The sequence below is a fragment of the Phoxinus phoxinus genome, assembly GCF_949152265.1.
Source record: "Phoxinus phoxinus genome assembly, chromosome: 11".
In the NCBI taxonomy this organism is placed as follows: domain Eukaryota; kingdom Metazoa; phylum Chordata; class Actinopteri; order Cypriniformes; family Leuciscidae; genus Phoxinus; species Phoxinus phoxinus.
Window position 1 is genome coordinate 7,279,459 of NC_136886.1, and position 20,260 is coordinate 7,299,718.

Sequence of the window (20,260 nt, forward strand, 5' to 3'; positions counted from 1 at the left end):
ATGTGTTAGAAATAACATCTTCCCCAAAAGTCTTGCAACACCTTAGACCTAGTGCTTTAAGTGCATTGTGAATCATTCATCATTGTTGAATGGTGAATGTCAAATGCATGCGTTTTTTGTAAGTCAGAGATTAAACTTTCAGTATTTTACCCTGTGACTATGGAGACTGCACCAACAGAGAATTAGTATTCATTGTGCAATGTGCAAAAGAAAGAAAGAAAGAAATATTATCTGTTAGGTTCCTATCCATGATAATTTAGAGAGAGAAGCGTGTCTTGCGTTTGTGTGTGACAAAGGTTTAACTTTGAGCAGATGGTGGGTCTTTACATGCATTTCAATACTAATGATGCAGCAACTGCAAACTGCTCCCCAAATTGGATTTTGGACGGTTTTTAATAAGTCTATTACTAAGCAATGTAAATTAAGGCCATTGTCACTGAAGGTCAAATATGTAATTTGATGGCAGCTTGAAACATACCTGAATAGACACCCTACAATCAATAAGCTAACAACACTATCCGAAACCACAAAGAGTGCCACTTCATTATGAATGTAGGCAATCTGTTGAATACTGAAAATTATTACCCCCTTTTTTTGTGTGTGTGCAATTCCAGATGATAGGTGACCACTGTCATTTCCTATAAGAATAGTCTTATTTAGGCCTATGGATGCAAACAGACATTTACATAATTTTTATGGCTAAATACATTTGCAGAGTTCATACCAAAAAAAATGTATTGAGTGCCTTTAAACTATACACTTATAATTAATGTTGTTCCTGATGTTAATTTATTTCAGCATGTAAATGAAACATTGCGCACTGACTGAATTATCAGTTTGTTTTGGTGTGGATGTTTAAATAATGTTGAGTTGTGTATTCCGTTATGCATATTGATTAGAAAGCTTTTATATATATATCTCATAAAAATAGCTTGGCCTTTTTATCAAACTCATGCCTTTAGCATTTAATTAAGCTATTTTTAATTAGCAGTTACAAGAAGAACTGTCTGCTATGCAGAAATAGTTCATTATTGTCATTGCTATATATATTAATATCTATAGGAATGTAAAGGCCAACCCCCAGAGAGCACTGAGGCTTACATTTACTCAGTGTAAGGTTGATTTTAATACTTGGATAAAGCTGAAATGTTTCTATGGTTATCTGAAGGCCAAAATTTAATTTGTTTTTTTTATGGGTTGTAATCTATTAATATATCATTTTCGGTACAAAATGACCTTTTAACAAAATTAAGTCTTTGATTCAGTTAGTCAAGCACATTCTCAATTTTTCATCAGTAATCTCATTCACTGTATGATGTTGAATCCAGAAGTCTCTGCCATTATTTTGCACTGAAGTGTCTGTTGTTTCAGTTTTTAATCCACTTAAACATGTCTCTCAAGGTTCAGGATGCTGCATGCGATAACTATGAATATACCTTTATTTGACTATATTGTTGCAGTGGAGAATGGCCTCAGCAATTAACTTATAAACCATAGACTTTGTAACCATCATTTCACTGTCATGGATGAAGATTTCTTTGTGTGGTAGCCTAACAGCTTGACAACTTTTTCATGTAACAGCTTTTTTCCCCCAAGTAAACCAATTATAGAGAAAATAATTGTGCTGTAAAACTATTTTAGAATGTCCGTCCCTTGGTGTTATGCAGAGACTGAGAGTACGTTTTTTCACTCTCTGCAATACACATGTAAACAAGCTGATAATAAACTGCAAATTATTCACAGACAGTAAGGCAATAGGAGAATGGCTCAACAGGGAATCAAGTCCCTTTGAACAATTAATCACTGTCTCGTTTTTTTGATTGAGGTGTAAATGTTCCCTCTAATTAAATGAAGAAAAAAATACTTCTGGCAACTGTTCCTGATGACCATATGGAAAGCAACACATTAAACTTTTACTCTATATTTTTCATACAAATTTAAAATTGCATTCAGAATAACATGCTTTTCAATTTGGAACTGTGTAAGCTTACACATTAACATAGTTCCACCGGTAGGTGGCAGCAAAAGACTGTGTTTTTGAGTAAATCATTAAATAAAACATTCAACCGATTCGCTCAAACTGAATCTCTAAGGAACGAAGTGTTGCCAGACGTACGATAATTATCGTATTTGTACGATAATTTTGACCTCTGTACGATGTACGATCAATAATGAAAAAAATCCCATAATGTACGATAATTTCAGAATTGCCCGCCAATTAGTCAAAAAATCTCCCGAAATCTAGATCGAGCAAGCAAGAGCGCGCATGTGTAGAGCGCGCACAGCAGAGAAAGGGAGCGAGAGACCTTGCGTGTGTGTGCTAGTGTGCCTCACGAAGTGCATGTAAGGACCTATTTTTTTTACAGTCTATGGTAAGGACCCAACCAAGCGAATTATTCAGACCCCCCCCCCCCCCCCCCCCCCCCGGTTGGAGAGTTCTGCGCATGTTTTCCTCGTGTACGATCATTTTCTTCAAAATACGATAATTTTGAGCTTCTGGTACGATACTTGGACATTTCCAATCTGGCAACACGAAGCCCTCTTTGTGAGTGATTCATTGAATCATTCACTAAACCGATTCGTTCAAAAACAAGCTAATTCGTGATCAAAATACCACTCATTTGTGTGTTGCTTGGAGGCGGTTTATTTATTCTGCTTTAACTCTGGTGCGATTTTCATTGGAGGAGCAAATATTATGTAAGTTACTTATTACCTTCTTGTGAACTGTAACAGTTAGTATAAGTTAATCACAATATGTTGTTGGTCTGAAATCAGAATGCTAACACTAACGTTACTCAACGTATTACAGCATGGCTAACGTTAGCCTCAAGAAATTGGCTTTTGCATTGTTGTACAGCACTGCTTTTTAAACGTTTTTTCTTTTTCTTTCAATTGCTATAGAATGCTAAGATATATGTACAACAATATATGTGTGTACAATAAAAAATATCGGGAAAAGAATAACATTACGATGTCCAGAAATCAATTTCAATAGTAGGCCTACATTGGGTGTAATTTTCCGTTTAATAAGATCTATTTAATGGTGAAACTCGAAAAATGTAGTAATTCAACTTACTCATTACATGTAAAGTGAGAGATTTCAAGTCTTTATTTGTTATAATTTTGATGATTTATGGCTTACAGCTTATGAAAACCCCAAATTCAACATTAGAATATTGTGAAAAGGTTTTCATAGCTGTAGTAAGCCATAATCATCAAAATTATATTAATAAATCCATTAATAAATCCAATTAGATTAATAAATCCACAAAATTATTTATTGTGCTTCCATGGGCTATTGGCAGAACTTTTGCCTTGCGTGTCAGAGGTTCTGGGTTCTAATCCGCACTAGTAGTTTTATTTTATCATCAAAACCGAACATGCTACTCAGTGGTTGTATATCAAGCAGGGACACGTTTGTGTGCATTTTTATTTTGTGATTTCACCGGAAACAGCTTGTAAAAAAAAATCAGTTCTAAAACGCCTCTTATTTGACAAACTAACAAGATGAATGCCCTGCTAGTTAATTGGAGATGTTTTATTTATTTGTAGCCTATTATGTACATCCATGCCGCGGTATATTTCAAAAAGTGGTCGGGACAATATCGGCCTTGGTTGGCGATATATCGGTCGACCACTACTTATTCAATAGTATATACTACGTACATAGTTCATTCATAGTTAATTCATGGTCAAATTAGAGATTCTTGGGCAAAATTTTACTGGCTAAGTTAGGTCAATTGTCGACAATGCAGTGATGGATGCCACCATACTCGGTGTCGCTTCCAAACCAAGCAGCTTTATATTAGTGCTAGAAGATCAACAAACTTGAATACATGTGTAGTCAGTGCGGGGTAATATTCGAGGTAAAGGTGACTGGCTGCGCCTTTATTGTGTTTCTAAGTGTAGGAGTTCAGTTTGAAACTATGATATAAGAAAGTCAAGACTCCAGTAGTGCTAAACTAGTATTAATGAGACGTTCTTCTACATCACATCTCTTCTGATTCCTCAAGCATACATTGTTCTTCTTTATCAAAAAATGACCTAGATATGTCTGGACGTGTTAAAGTGGAAAAGATAATTAGGATACTCTTATATGCCATGTGATTTGCTCATATTGATTTAGCTTTGTTCTGAATTCAGATTAAAATCATAAGATAAAAGCTCTAATATTACAGCAGAAAATGCATTGTGGAATTCCATTAATTTGTAAAATCATTATTCATGGTCCTCTTTATTAAATAAATATGAGCACGTGTTGGTAGGTCTACTGGTAAGGGAGCTGAGCGGATCTACTTTTCTGCAAATGTCAAGGGTTCAGTCGAGTGGCGTGAAACTCAGAGGCCAAAATACATTAGAAAGCAATCTGCCTTGACATGCAATGTCAGTGGCCCTGCCATGAATTGTGACACATGTCATGGACATTGTTGCTCACTGAGTGAGTGTGTGATATTTCTTTGTTATGACAATACCATTACAGCATGTCCAAAAGCATGAGCTGTGGAGAGGTTATGGAAAAGCATTCTGATATTCAATGGATGTCTTTTACACAGCCCAAGTTACTATAATGAATATGAATAAATCCAAACTAGCAAATTGGAACATGGCATTTATTTGACAGGGCATACAGTTACTACGGCTTTGTTGCTATGTGGTTTCGATAGGGTGTTCTGGTTGCTAGGGTATTGGTTGTGGTTTCTAGGGTGTTTCGGACAAAATGAAAGGAGATGTAATGAACAAGTTTAATTGTAAACATTTAAAACTTCTTGAAATCATCACAAAAAAAAAAAAACTAAAATGGCAGTTTTAGAAGGCATTGGAGTGTTTCACCTGCAATCTATTAAGTGAATGTGCTGTGCTTCAACCAACCAAAGTTCTCTGGATTGCCTTTGTTAGCATGGTCTGGCAAGCACAGAAAATCAATAAACCGCTTCCACTTCAGTTTACAGTCATTTAGTATAGACATTATGTTTGTTTCTGTTCATTAGATGCATTCAAATCTCTTTAGCTTCGTGATGTTAACATAGCTGTGGGTGATAATGGAACAGAGACTGGTCTTGGTGGGTTTTACGCAAATACAAGCGTTGAAAACATTATTGGAGAATTATTCCAGGAATGCGCCTTCAGTCCAAACTGCATCTTTTATCTTCCATTTTGTGTTTTAGATCCTACCCCCCTTTTTTTTTTTTTTTTTTTTTTTTTTTTTTTTTTACAGCTGTCATTTAATTTTAAGGCATATAAAAGTATTTTATTTGGAACTTTTCTATATGTTATGTTTCTATAATTATTTACGGCTGTAGCAGTTTGTTTATGCAGATTTATATAAATAGACATACATAAGATATTTCTGTGGTTTGAGAAGGAGTGTAGATGAAAGCTGCCTGCCAGATGTCAGAGTAACCCTGTGTAGAAGAGTATTTTTATACAAGACAATTCAGAATTATAAAGAAATTATTTGGGAAGGAAAACACTGAAGGGAAAAGAAACAGTTTGGAACTGAGATTTCCCCTCATAGTAGCGTCCTAAAAATAGCTTGCATCCTTCCGAATGGATAACTAGAACTACAAGAATGTTTCTCCATTTCAGAGGAATTTGATGTATTATTGAACATGGTACATGAAATCCACAGTAGGCACTACGAGACTATTTGAATTGCTCACGCAACAGTTCTTGGAAACACAGAAACCGTGGCATTATATTTTTGGACCGATTTATGCATACGGGAAGCTAAGCTGCTTTTTAAGTTATTTCTAACTTCAGAATTACAATAACAAGCTCTTACCATATGTCCAACTCCCACTCTAGACCAGTTGTTTGGTTTGAACAACCTTTGTTGAGAATGATGAGAACAATAATGATCAAAACATTTTCAACTCACAAACTTTTGACTATTATCATTCATCTTACTTTGTCGGGGGAAAAAATGCAAACACATGTTGTTGCACAGAAAATGCAAATGTATTTGCATATATACCAATGCATATAAATGTTGCAAATTATTGTTCTCTATTAATAGCCGACTAAATATAGGATTAATTTAGTAAGTTCCTGAAATAGGACGGGAAAGGTCGCAGAAAAACCAATACAGGGAAGAGGACATTAATCACAGATTTCTCAAGGAGAATTAAACTGACCTTTTGGCAGGCCAGGAACACACTGAAACTCTTGCTCGCTCGCATGAAATATGCCGCAGTAACAAACACAGCTCTCACTGTTCTCTCAGAGGGGACATAAATGGTGGAATTTACTCAAGGATGTTGTTATACAGTGTTTTAACAATATGATTGACCCCGAATTGCCAATGCACGCAGGAATAAACTAGAGAATTATAACCATTTTTCACTGTTTCTTTTTTTTTTTTGCGGTGTTTGGGAGTAACAAACTAAAAGAAGTTTTCAATAGCAGTGGCTTAGCTGTCAGAACAGTGTTAATATTTTAGTATTAAACTAAATGTATTTACTACTGTTTTGAAATTTTAGTCTTAGTATTTTGTTGTGCTATTGTCATTTTTATTGTTTTTTTATATTTCGATTTACCTTTATTTCAGTTTTAGTTATTTCAGTTAGTTGCCAAGGCAATATTTCCATGTAAGTTTTTCATCTAATATTAATGTATTGTTTTATTGCTGTGTTTGCGTAATAGATCTGCTACGCTGCTGCTGCTGTTATTGTTGCTGCTTCTCCAGAGCAAGTATGGGACTTGCTACTACCAACACATACACAACACGCTGCTGTGAGCAAGTAAGACATGCTTCTGCTGTACAATATAGCGTACATGAATTACCCGTCGCATATCTATACAGGTGGAGCTGGGGAAGGTGGAGGGTTTCTGAAAGCATGCTGCAACTGCTGTAGAAAATGCTGACCAGTATTTGAAGGTTGAGCAGCGAGCTCATTGGCTACTGAATATGATACAGCAGGAACCAATTAGCTTTGCCCCATAGAGAATGATGTGATTGCAAGCAGATTGAGTTAAGGACCTGCGCCATCTAGAATTTCATGACATAATAACTTCAATGTCAATCAAAATGGAAATTAGTTTTAGAATTGTACTATATATGTTACTATATATTTTGTGAAAGGTTATGAAAACTAAAATTTTTGTTGAACCCATAATGAACCCTGATTCACGAGTTCACACTTACATATAATTTGAAGGGGTAAAGTTTAATGCGTATTTGGCGTGCTGTCCGGAGGGAGGGCTCCGAGCTCGGAGTTCGGCCCGAACCCAGAGTACTCCCCCCGTATGTAAGTGCTTAGGACTAGAAGCGTGGAGAAGGGGTGGTGGAGGGATGCTGCAAAACTGTCAATGGGATGAGGTGAGACTGCTGAGTGTATATATATACCTTTTACCATTGATTGCTGAGTGCTCTCCACTTGCGTTAATTATCTGAACGTGCTTCTCCCGAACCTTGTTAATAAAACATCATTTAAATGTGCACAATGTGAGCAGGAATATTTATTAAGACAGTACATTTAATGTAACAAACTAAACTATGGCCCTTTTTAAAGAAGAAAAAGTAGCCTACCTGTCATTAACAGTTAATTTTTTTATTAAAACTCTTTAAAGTACCAGTAAGTGAAGTAAAAAGTGAACGAAATGTTTTGCAAGTTGTGTGAAATGGGATTTTCAGTTTGCTGGAGGCTTGTATCATATCTCTGCACTCGTCCACCTTAATTAAGCAGGCCGGCAAGTCCATCACTTTAATTCTCTTCCATTCTCTGCCTCGCTCTCACTCCTATAGCTCCTTGTCCCCCCCCCGCTCATCTCAAACAAGCTGCCGAATCTGTCTCTCTCACTCGCTTTCGCTCTCATATAGCGATGACTAATCCCTCTGTCTGGAGCCTCAGGCTTTGCGGCGGCTCCCGCTCACATACTGACCTTTTGCCGTTCCCGTGGATTACTGTACACTTTTAGATTACTGTACAAAACAGAGGAGTAAGAGAGTGCCTACTGCTCAAGGACCTTTGGCTTTGCAGTTAATGAGTTCCGTTTGTGTTTTGCCAGTAAATCGGTGATGGAATATGAAGGAGCAAACTAAATATTTGTGAGATGCTAAAACTTATTTGGAGTTTGGAGTAGAGGGTAGTGTGTATTTAAAAAAAAAAAAATAATAATAATGGGAAAGAGTAGGCTGCGATTAACTCGCAAACTTCTCTAAGCGCTTTCCCTCGGGGGAATCCCCGCTGCCATTTTGAAGTGCCTTCAACTTTATCAAGTGGACGAGGGAAGTTTATTTGGACAGACCAAATAAATGTACACTTCTTGTATGTACACTTCTTGCAGCTCCATAGACCACAATACAACACAATTTTGATGTCACAACAGAAACTCGCAGTGCTCGCACTTAAAGTAATCAAGGGCTTAGGGCGTTCCATTTAAACCCATTTCAAGGTTTCCGCCAGTAGTGGGCACTTGTGCAGCATAAGCAATAACGTACATCCGAGTGAACGAGATTAAGGGAAGTGCATAAAAAAAGTAATTGAATGATTTTCTTATTTAATTCTTATTACAGATAGAAAAAAAGAAGAGGAGAGAGAGAGAGAAAACTAGAAGTGAGTACAAGTTTGTTCCCAAATTAACTAAGACCTAGTAACTTTTTAAAAAAATATTAAAACCTGCAGCAGATTTTAAATAATCATGTAATGAATTCCACAATTTTACACCTTTCACCGAGAAGGCAGAAGACACCATCCATGCTTTCAATATGGAACTAGGCAAAGCTAGACAGACTTTCTTCTCAAATATTATTAACAGCAACTTAAACAACACACGCACTCTTTTTGCTACTGTAGAGAGATTAACGAACCCCCCGAGCCAGATTCCCAGTGAAATGCTCTCAGACAGCAAGTGCAGTGAGTTCGCTTCTTTCTTCTCTGAGAAAATCAATAATATCAGAAAGGTGATCAGCACATCCCTGAGTTGCACTGGGGTCAGACAGATCAGACCACAACCTGAGAAAGTAGTTACTATGTCTGATTTCAAAGAAATTGATGGCAAAATTTTGGAAGAAACCGTACAGCACCTTAAAACATCAACCTGCGCCCTTGACGCTCTTCCCACATCTTTCTTCAAAAGTGTGTTGAACAGCTTAGAAGCAGATCTCCTAGAAGTGGTAAATGCCTCACTTCTCTCTGGAAGTTTTCCAAACTCCCTGAAAACTGCAGTTGTCAAACCCCTCCTAAAAAAGAGTAATCTTGATAAGACTATATTAAGCAATTATAGACCGATCTCAAATCTTCCTTTCATTGGCAAGATCATTGAAAAAGTTGTTTTCAATCAGCTGAACAAATTCTTAAGCTCGAATGGATACTTTGACAATTTTCAATCTGGTTTCCGATCGCATCACAGCACAGAGACAGCGCTCATAAAGATAATTAACGATATTCGCTTAAATACTGATACAGGCAAAATATCAGTGCTGGTACTACTCGACCTCAGTGCTGCATTTGACACTGTTGATCACAACATACTTCTTGACAGGCTGGAAAACTGGGTGGGTCTTTCTGGGATAGTCCTAAAATGGTTCAGGTCATACTTAGAAGCGAGAGGTTATTATGTGAGTATAGGTGACCATAAGTCTGAGTGGACATCCATGACATGCGGAGTTCCTCAAGGCTCAATTCTTGCGCCACTCCTATTCAACCTGTACATGCTTCCAATGAGCCAAATAATGAGAAAGAACCAAATCTCTTACCACAGCTATGCAGACGACACACAGATCTATTTAGCCCTATCGCCAAACGATTACAGCCCCATTGACTCCCTGTTCCAATGCATTGATGAAGTAAACAGCTGGATGTGCCAAAACTTTCTTCAGTTAAACAAAGACAAAACTGAAGTCATTGCGTTTGGAAACAAAGATGAAGTTCTCAAGGTGAACGCATACCTTCACTCCAGAGGTCAAACAACTAAAAATCAAGTCAGGAATCTTGGTGTGTCTCTAGAGTCAGACCTTAGCTTTAGTAGTCATGTCAAAGCAATAACTAAATCGGCATACTATCATCTAAAAAATATTGCAAGAATTAGATGCTTTGTTTCCAGTCAAGACTTAGAGAAAATTGTGCATGCTTTCATCACCAGCAGGGTGGATTATTGTAATGGACTCCTCACTGGCATTCCCAAAAAGACCATAAGACAGTTGCAGCTCGTACAGAACGCTGCCGCCAGGATCCTGAGCAGAACCAGAAAATATGAACATATCACACCAGTCCTCAGGTCTTTACACTGGCTCCCAGTCACATTTAGGATTGATTTTAAAGTATTATTACTGGTATATAAATCATTTAATGGCCTAGGACCTCAATACATTGCAGATATGCTCACTGAATATAAACCCAACAGATCACTGAGATCATTAGGATCACATCAACTAGAAATACCAAGGGTTCACTCAAAGCATGGAGAGTCCGCTTTTAGCTATTATGCCAGCCGCAGCTGGAACCAGCTTCCAGAAGAGATCAGATGTGCTCCTACAGTAGCCACATTCAAATCCAGACTCAAAACACTTCTGTTTAACATTGCATTTACTGAATGAGCACTGTGCCACTGTTCGTCCGACTGTTTGCACTGTATTTTATTTTTTTTATTTTTTTATTTTTTTTACTCTAAACTGTTTTAATTATTCTTATTTCTTTTGATTATTTTAATTTCTTCTATGTAAAGCACTTTGAATTACCATTGTGTATGAAATGTGCTATATAAATAAACTTGCCTTGCCTTGCCTTGCCTTAAAATCTGACAATGATCTTATTTACTTTCTATTGTTATTGTTACTTTTTTGAGGTTAAGACATTCGATCTGATTAATTACAGACTGATTTGTCTGAGACCAAAGAGCTAACCAGTACGACGTGTGATAATATCATTGAGTTTAAAAACAGAAGGGCATGATCATGGTAAACAATTTCTTATTATTTTGGAGCTAGTAAGATTTGCCTTTATCGTTTTACGTATCTTTTTCACATGACTTTTAAAATTGAACTGAGAATCTAAAATCATGGCACAATATTTTTCCTCTGATACTTGTTTAACCTTATCTTTAATTCTAATGTTTAAGTACACTATTACAGGTCATTTTATTGAAAAACATATTTGTATTTTTAGTATTTAGGTTAAACAAGAGGCATCAAGCCGAGCTGACACTTTTTCTAGGTTTCTTGTTAACTTTTCTTCAACCTCCCCACAATGTTTACCATGCATAAATAACAATTTATACTAAAATCTCAGAAAACAAGTACTTCACAGTTACGTTTAAAACTCTTCAACAATTCTTCTATATTGTGATACAACGTAACAGTACACCCAGAAGGGGGGTTGTACATTTATACAATATTATGTGGAGAAAGAGAAACGTTTTTGCACAAACATTCTATCAAAACATTTTCAGGATTCAATACGATCTCTATAGATTTAAATGAATCCTTAATGAATAGTAACACACCGCCAACTCTGTCTTTTCTGAAACGCATATATCCTGGAACATCAACCATACTAGTTAAAATATTATCATGTAACCATGTTTTACTTAAGCATATCAAGGTTAGACTCAGTTAACAAAGTTCAAATTTCATCACATTTCGGGATAAGACTTTTAATATTTAAATGCCCTCCAAAAAAATCCCTCTAGGTTTTACTGTAGGGTCCCAAACAACTTAAGCACATATAACAGTTTGAAAGAACAAGTTTTGACATTATTTAGAGAGAACACGTGCTGTAATGATTTATGATTTGTTCAGAAACACTTATCCGTACCAGACAGGTAAGAAAGGGGACAACTCCCATTAAAAGCAGTCATTAGAGCGCGCCTATCTCTTAAATCGTTTATCTGAGGCGCACACATGATGGATACACCAGCTCTCTTAGCCATGATGCATGTTTCTGACCTCTAAAAGATGACATTATCAATAAGACTTAGGCTATCTGCCGCGGGGCAGCCGTGCGCTCAGCTGAAACACAAGCTGTGTGAAGTCCTAAATACATCTGTGCTGCACACCTCTGTGTGTTTTTCAAACCGCCATGATTTAGACAGACAATATAAGATGACCAAATGAATAGCGAAAGTGCAAACATCATTTTGTCACTTGCTCCGTGTGCTACTCTGAACGAAACAGAATGCTGAATAAAGAGATGCATTCATTAGTGAGTTTTAACATTTTAGTGAGAGTTAGTTATTATTTATCTAGTATTCTTTATTTATTTACTTGGATTGGTATTGAATCTTCGCCTACACTGTTGTTTGAAGAAGTGGTGAGGTGTAATTACTGTTTATGCACGAAGTAAATAAAAGCCAGCTTTAAATGCCATTTGAAGGCCACAGTTGATTGTTCGTGCAATCGCTGCAAAATTGAGCTGAAGCAAAACATTTAGGCAGAGAAAACGTGCTGATAGCTATTATGTGTTGTTCATTAATTGACAATGGGTTACGAGAATAACAATGTGTCTAAAAGGCATTTATTTGTATTCAATGCACGGCTAATATGTAGCTCTGCAAAAATGTTCTGTATTACAGTCATTGGTTAGGGAATATACCATAAAAATAAAAATAAATCCACAGCTTTTTAACAAAAGGTTCTTGCAAATGAACTTTACACTTCCTAATCCATGTATTTCTCTCTAATGTACCTAATATTAAGAATATCCAGGTAAAGAAAAAAAATAGAGTACTTATAGCATTTCAATTTTATTTTCTGAATGAGCATTTAAATATTAGATTGCATGTGCTTGCATTTACAGTTCAGGCACAACACACTATAAATATGCAGCAGTATTATTTCTAAATAACCTTTACAAGAAAAATGAAGCATGTTGTTTTATTTTGATGAAAGCCTAGGCTATATGAAGATTTTTTTTTTTGGAATAATAGTTTGTGAAGCAAACTGTGAGAATAGGCCATGCATGGTGAGATCCTTGTGTCGTGTCGTGTCTCTCATTGAGTTGTCTCATACACAAGACATGCTCCTCTGTCTCATCATATCTTGGCATGGGTGATATTTGTTCATCAGCATGCATAATTACCCATCACAATCTGTCATGCCAGATTTTGTGTGAAGGAGACTAATTAAGTGCAGATTGATAACGAGCCTTTGGATTTTATTTAGCAGCCCAGTAAGAGGTGTAGGGTCAGCCGGGAATGTTCCCCAACCCGGAGTGGGCACACAACATCGTGATTTGTTGGTCGTCCGACTTGATAAAAATATACTGAGATGTTTTTATTATGGTAAGGGTTTTTTAACATGTCCATTGTCCAGTTAGTGTGGTTGCTTACAAAAAAATGTGATAAAAAAAATTGGAATCACTCTCCTCTGAGTCTGACGAGACATATTCTGCAATAATAACAAAACAAATAATTGTGATTCATTTGATTTAATGAATCTGCATATCACGTAATTCCATCAATAATTGTCTATAATAATAGAACAGAAGGACATGAAAGGCCACAGCAGTGGAAATATCCTATTATGCATTGAGTTTATTTGCTTTTGTTTTTCTGCAATTTTGATTTCGAATAATAGGCCTCACGATGGCTGTAATTGTGACCATTACAGATAATGACGGCCACATCCTCGTTAATATCTTTTATTTCAATAGAAGTACTCGTATGTAGCACTACAACTTTACTGTGTTTCTGCAATTCAAATGAATCATTAAGCTGAGACGACAGCATCTGTCGAGAACCTAAATGCACTTGCGTAAGAGCTCTCTCTGGGGCCAGACATGTTTTAATAATTGTGTGCTTTTTGTCAAGTTCTACCTTTAGATCAGACCATCAAAACTGCTTTCCCCCATAATACTATAGGCTAATTAAAGCCCTCACTAGAAGTAGGCTTCTGACTTACAGACAGCCTTGTGCCTTGATGGGCTTAGAGTTTGCTGGAACATTGCAACCGCTTGTACCTCTCTTGTGAATTTGCAATTTGCATTCAGTATGTTTATGATATGCGCATTGCCGTAACAGGAAAGAAACTGAGAATAATTGTCAGTAGTTTCCATTAATTAATTAAGTGTGCCATTCATGTTGGAGTGGTGGAGTCTGTTCTTAAAGGGACAGTTCACCCAAAAAGGTTCACCCATCATTTACTCAGCCTCATGCAGTGCTGGGTAGTAACTGATTGCATGTAATCAGTTTCCAAAAATTATCCAGTAATTAGTAATTAGATTGTATTACATTTGAAAAAACTTGGGATCAGACTACATTTACTTTATTATTGATTACATTTTATTCACACATGGCAGCAAATCATTCATAATGCATTGATTCTCCCTAATTCTTATTTTTCGTGTTTTAAAAGTTCCTTTCTAAAAAAAACATATTGCTTATATACATTCAGAAATGTTGATGACAAAGAATGGAATATATTTTCTTTCTCTTTGTATTTTTGCATTAATATGGTACAATATTATCATATTCAATTCAATGTGATAAACAAGATAGGGCAAAAGTAATCCAAAAGTAATCACAAAGTAGTCCGATTATATTACCTAAAATGCTTAATGTAACGGATTACATTAACTACAATTTTTGTCTAAAAATTTATGTTTTGTGCATTTTTCAAGCATGATGTTTTACTTATTTATTTTAAGCCATACGGTTGCTATTGTGTGAAGAAAAGCTCAACATTTACGCAATTATTCACTGCTTTTGTTATTTTGTAAGGGAAAAAAAGCAGAAATAACATCCTAGCCTACTAAACATTTTGTTTTGTGTTCCATTGAAGAAAGAAATTGATATGAGTTTGGAACCACATGCGGGTGACTTTCATCTTTGGGTGGACTGTTCCTTAAACTTATTTGTAATAAGGACACTGGGAGTATTGATACGGAACAATTTGAATAATCTGCTTTTTGCAGAAAATATACTGTATTTGGTTGCTTATTTTTTCACACATTTTATCTGAGGCTTTGTAGAAATTTTCTAGCACATAATACAACTGTAATAACCTAGTAATAATAACACCTTCATTCTGTGTTAGCTGTACAATTAAGTTGAATCAACCTGTTGACTGTTGTCTCACATTTGAATAGTTCCTCCTTTGTGTATTGTTAGTTCTGCGGGTTCACAATAAACAATAAGTAAACTACATTATACACATTATTAATTTTACAGTGATGTGACAGGCAAACTATAATGAACCTGAAAACCAATTTTATCCATGTGCCTGTGGATTCAGGTTTTTTTCCTCCGCTGTAAAAGCAGCAAATCAAATGCGTACATGGAATGTATTATTCAAATATATTTAAATGAAGTCAGTGTATTCAAATGGCAACTGCAACGGGTGGGTAACACTGACTGCATTATGTGCCGAGGTATAGCTTACTATTCTTGTTGAGATGAATGCTGAAAAAACGAATACACATATTCAGCCATCCAACATGTTGTCTCAGAATGTTTTACATTAGATAGTGTTTGATTCCAGGAAATAAATGTTCACTTTAGAATACAATCTATAATCATGTAAAGATCAGCTTTCAGTCAGTTTTATTACATAGAAATGCAAAACGCTGTAGGCATTTCAGCGCAGCAGGGTTCTGTTAACCCTGTAAAGCCTGAAATTTGAAATAATGGTCAGAATTATTATTTTTTTCAAATAAACCATGTAGGGCTGTAAATGATTAATCGCGATTAATCGCATCCAAAATAAAAGTTTGTGTTTACATAATATATGTGTGTGTATTGTGTATAATTATTTTGTATAAATAAATACACACACATGCATATTTAAGAAATGTTATTTATTTATTTATAAAGTAGTTATATTTATATAGCCTATAATATAAATTATATAAATATATGCGGTATATATATGCAATTATTTCTCAAATTCATGCATGTGTGTGTATTTATATATACAAAATAATTATACACAATACACACACATATATTATATAAACACAAACTTTTGTTTTGGATGCGATTAATCGCGATTAATCATTTACAGCCCTAAAACAATGTATTGAGCTTTTAGACAACATATTTGTAAAAAAAAAAGATAGTTGACTTTTGTATTTTATACATCAGGCTTGTATGGCTATATATGATATAGGAGAATATGGAGCTCATACTCGAGGAGGAAAAAAACACCTCGGTCTGAGTCCCAAAGATTTGATGCAACTGCTGATATTTATATGGCAAAATAATTGCCATAAAATGAGATTATGATGGCTTGTAATATAAATCAATGAAATCTTTATAATAGCAAACTTGCATAAAATTCGTGTGACCGTTATTCCAAATGTTTCCAAAATTATTTATAACTCAACAACATAATAACATTGTTCTAGTGGTTTTGGACATTTGAATCCCAAAATCTTACATACTATGCCTTTTAATACAAGAGTATCGGGTGTGCAATTTTACCACTTGAAAATCAATTATATTAATGAACTCTATTTGGAAAAGAGCACTCATATCTCAGTTTAGTAGTTTTTCACCCCTTATTAGGTTTTATGTCTGTTTTTAAAATATTCATTTCAATCATATTTGATCAGTTCAGTCATATTTCCTAACTTCATTAAAAAAAACCTATAAAAAAAACAGCAACATGCAGCGGTGTTAGAATCTTGTATTTATTTTTAGCAACAGCAACTAAAGTGCATATTAGTTTTGAACTCTTAGTTATGATTGAAGAAATTTAGCATGCGTTACAGTTGGCCCCAGTTTTTCCCCTACTATATCTTTTGAGTGATACAAGGACCACAGACAAGGAACCCATTAGAACTGAAGGACAGCAGCGTAACCCTCTATTGCATGTCCTACATCGGTCACAGTCACCATCTGCATGCAGATAAATCATTGATTACACTGATCCATGGATCGCTGGGACCTCTGGGAATTGAGCGTCAGTGGTACCGGGAAGGGAGTGAAAAAAGAAAGAAAGAATGGAACAAACAAGATTAATAATAGCTTGATGCAACAAAGCCCTTTGGGAGCTGACTGCTAAGTGTTGTTGACAAAATGCAGGGCTATAAGGCGCAGATGAATAGTCTTCAGAAGCTGACACCATGGGGGAGTGCTATATTGTTGTAGTAATAGAATAGCAGGCAGTGGAGCACCTGTCTTTAGAGTCCGGCTGAGAATGGCCCGCACATGCAAATCGCATCCCACGAAGCCTCTCAAATATACACTCACCTAAGGTAATCGCAGTGCAGGGAGCCAATCAGTACGCAGCTTTTAAAAAGCGCCGTTGCTAGAAGCGAGGCTAATTTGAATATGTTGATTCTAAGGCAACAGGTGAACATTTGGAAATACAACAAACAACAAATGTAGATCAAGTCTCCATGCCTTTGGGATTGGCAGGAATTTTTTGCTCGGCTTTTAAATTAACTCTTGCGTTTTTGCCCATGGGCGTGATTGAACCAACCACGTCATTTCCACTAAACACAAGAGAAGTCTTGTCTCACCACCTGCAGACATTTATTCAAGAAAAATCCACATTAAGATTGAAGCGTGTCCACCACTCCCCCGGCCCGCCTCCTTAAGGCATGGCCTTAATTGGATTTCATGAACTATCCCTTCAGGCTCTAAAATGTCCCATCAGTCCATTTGAGATGGTGCAGAATGTGTAGAATTCAGCAAAAGCACATTCAACTGGGCCGATTACATCAGTCAACAGCCAATAATACATTTCTACACCACAGTGAGGGGGGCTGTTCTAATTAAATCTGAATATGCAAGGGCGTAGAATTTAGTAGGGACTCCAGGGACATGTTCCTACCAATAATCCAGCGACTATACTCTTAGAAGAAAAGGTTCTATATACAGTAGAACCTTTGAAGGGATAGTTCACTTAAAAATTAAAATTCTGTCCTCATTTACTCACCCACAAGTTGTTTCAAACCTGTATGAATTTAGTTCTTCAGCCGAACACAAAGGAAGATATTTTGAAGAATGTCGGTAACCAGACAGTTGATGTACCCCATTGACTTCCATAGTAGGAAAAAAAATACTATGGAAGTCAATGGGGTACATCAACTGTTTGGTTACCGACATTCTTCAAAATATCTCACCCTGGAGTTGTTCTAATGCCGTATGTCCTTCTTTCTTTTATGGAACAAAAAATGCCCGGCACACGCCATATAATGGCAGTGAATAGCGACAATCTTTATAAAAAAGACGCAAATGTATCACAAAATGATCCCATGAAACACGTGCCGTATTTTCCAAGTGTTCTGGGGGATACGACGGTAGAAAAACAAACTGAAATGTATTATTTAACTAAATTCTTGACCATGAACGTTGGTCCCCTCTCCGTGTGACTCTGTTAGCGCTGCAGTTACTCAGTCTCGCCAAGAAAAAGCACACAAGTTGTGAGAAATCAAGATTAACAAAAACATGTCATGAATAATGTAATACAAAAAATTGTATAATACTAATCTATTCCATTGTGAATATTGTGATGCAACTGTTCCCCATGCATTCTGGGACTGTACGTCCTAGCCTGTTTTCAAGCCATTCATCTCTATGGCTTTCTGTGTAGATGTTGCTTGAAAGCGTTTTGTGACTTTGTTTAAGCAGAAACACAAGAACAGAATGTTTTTGACCTCAGTTACCTTCTGTTCCAGCTAGTTTCTTCACAACAGCACACCAACACGGCAACATTTCTGTCCATATGACCTCTGGCCTCCTCAGGCGCCCATTAGGGAAGATTTGTTCCTTAATGATTTCTGTATATCATTTGCAGACAATGCTCAGTATAACCTTACATTTGGTGCCATATATATTTTAAAATCAAAAGTCCAAATGGCCTTTTTTCCTGAGGCAGAAGAAAAAGATCTTACTCGTTAAAACTCTTCAGAAGCCAGTAAACGAGTACAACTTTAATCCAAAACAAAACCACAAAATACAAAAAATAATTTTTTTTTCAATTCCTTACATCTATGCGAATATAGACCTGATCTTTTTTACTTGAATTGTCTTGTACACCTTAAACAAAAGTTCAATCCTGAAGTCAGATGGAAGACGGTTAGATAACTTTTTCTCTTACTGATCTCAACCTGTATAAACTGGTGTATTAAAAAAGGTAGGAGTAGCTATAGAGAACCATAAATATCAGAATAGACATTAGAAATAATAAAGAAATATGCTTAAATATCAGTTTTAGCATTACCTCAAATTAAACAACGAAGACATGATCTTGTATAGCCTATATTTCTGTAAATGTGGTCTTGTTGCCAATGTCTTATTGCAGCCTTGCTTCTGAGGCGTGATCGTTTTTATAAAGTGACATTTTGAACTGCAAATTCAATCTCATGGGGTTCCAGGTTCTCATGAGACGTTCATGGTCTGTTATTTCCGTCTCTGCCTTATCACTTTTCAATATGTGATATATAGGTCAGTGTGTTTACTGCTGCCAGATATAGCCTATTATTGACGGTGTCATTATGTCACTCATTTGCTTTGTTTTGAGCGGTATGTGGCTCTCACTTAACCTATGATTTATATTCGCAACGTTTTGTCTTGTAAAACATTTAAATATTTCCTCGCAATTTGTATGCACCTAAGGAGATAATGCTCTTAAATTCAAGGCCTAACACTCTTTGCCAGACTTGCATAAGATTATGATTAATTTCAGAAAATAACTGAGACTGGAATATGGAAGCAGACTGAATAAGATTAACGAACATAACAGTTCATTCGGCTGGGTATAAAGCGTTTTGAAAGAACTAAAGTACTTGAACAAAGACGTAACTGCAGCTCAGTGTATATGGAATTGCTTCATTTGAGAATAATCTTTAGATGACTGGCAGCTAGAGTGGTTTGAGAGTAGCTTGTGCTGCATCTGACCACCTCTTTTTGAGGATTATTGCAAAATCTGTGCTGAAGATGTCCTTGGATCAGAGCTGTATCCAGAAAAGATGAGCACTGTATGCTCGTAATTCGTAAATCAATAGAGTTAAAAGAGTAGTTCATCTCAAAATGATAATTCTGTTATTGTGTACTCTTTACAAAACCATATGACTTTCCGCAGCACACTGAAGGAGATATTCTGAAGACTTTGCTCGGAAATTGAAGCTTTCAAGCACACAATCAAAACTTTCAAATCAAACTGGCAAAGTACTACTAGGTTAACTTTGCATATCAAAACTGATAGTGACACTCCAGCCGCATAAATAAGTAGCATTTCAGTAACAAGCAACTTCTTCCAACTATTAGCAGTGTAGCGACCAAACGGTGGACCCTTTTCACAGTCATGTCGTCGTTTTCCACAGTTATTCCAGTTTTTTATAACACTGTTAGGCCTATATCACCTTTTAAAAAAGCT

General features: G+C 36.1%; 1 protein-coding gene across 1 annotated transcript in view; it reads left to right on the plus strand.

The window, feature by feature from the left end:
• Positions 1–2,564: 2,564 nt before the first annotated feature.
• The window catches only part of ca16b (carbonic anhydrase XVI b), a 122,908-nt gene continuing 105,212 nt past the window's right edge, over positions 2,565–20,260 (plus strand). The window contains exons 1-2 of the mRNA XM_079628378.1: positions 2,565–2,697; positions 6,643–6,740. The gene's annotated coding sequence lies outside the window, so the exon portion shown is untranslated. The remainder of the gene's footprint in view (positions 2,698–6,642; positions 6,741–20,260) is intronic.